The sequence below is a fragment of the Lycium ferocissimum genome, chromosome 12 (genome assembly GCF_029784015.1).
Source record: "Lycium ferocissimum isolate CSIRO_LF1 chromosome 12, AGI_CSIRO_Lferr_CH_V1, whole genome shotgun sequence".
NCBI classification, from domain to species: domain Eukaryota; kingdom Viridiplantae; phylum Streptophyta; class Magnoliopsida; order Solanales; family Solanaceae; genus Lycium; species Lycium ferocissimum.
This window is the reverse complement of record NC_081353.1, coordinates 30,829,820-30,830,303: the sequence shown is the minus strand read 5'-3', so window position 1 is coordinate 30,830,303 and position 484 is coordinate 30,829,820.

Here is a 484-nt window from a genome sequence, read left to right as displayed (position 1 = left end):
CTTACTAAATATAGAAAGAGACACTCTTTTTGGGACAGATTAAAAAAAAAAAAAAGCAAGACATTTAATTTTGGGGACAACATCAACAGAAATTTACTTCTAATAGTCAAAATACCCCCCAACGTTTGACCAAAATGCCAACTACACACCTAACCTTTGCGTTGGACCTATTACCCCCCCCATATTTTTTTTTATTAAAAAGCCCCCCGTGTGGCGTCCAAAAGCCAACCCCCAATTTTAAATGGGCCCCGGGCCCACGTTCCTTTTAATTTGACCCTTTTTTTACCAAGGACCCTACTAAATTAAATCCCCCCAAATTTTCTTACCAAAAAACCCAGCAATCCCAAAATTTCGATAAACACCATTTTTAACCCCCCCTTTGTTTTCTTTTTTTACGTACATATTTTCGTTTTTGCTCGTTCTTGTGATTTTAAGGAAAGGTTAGTTTCCTTTACTTTTTTTTTTTTTAAAAAAGATACTAGGA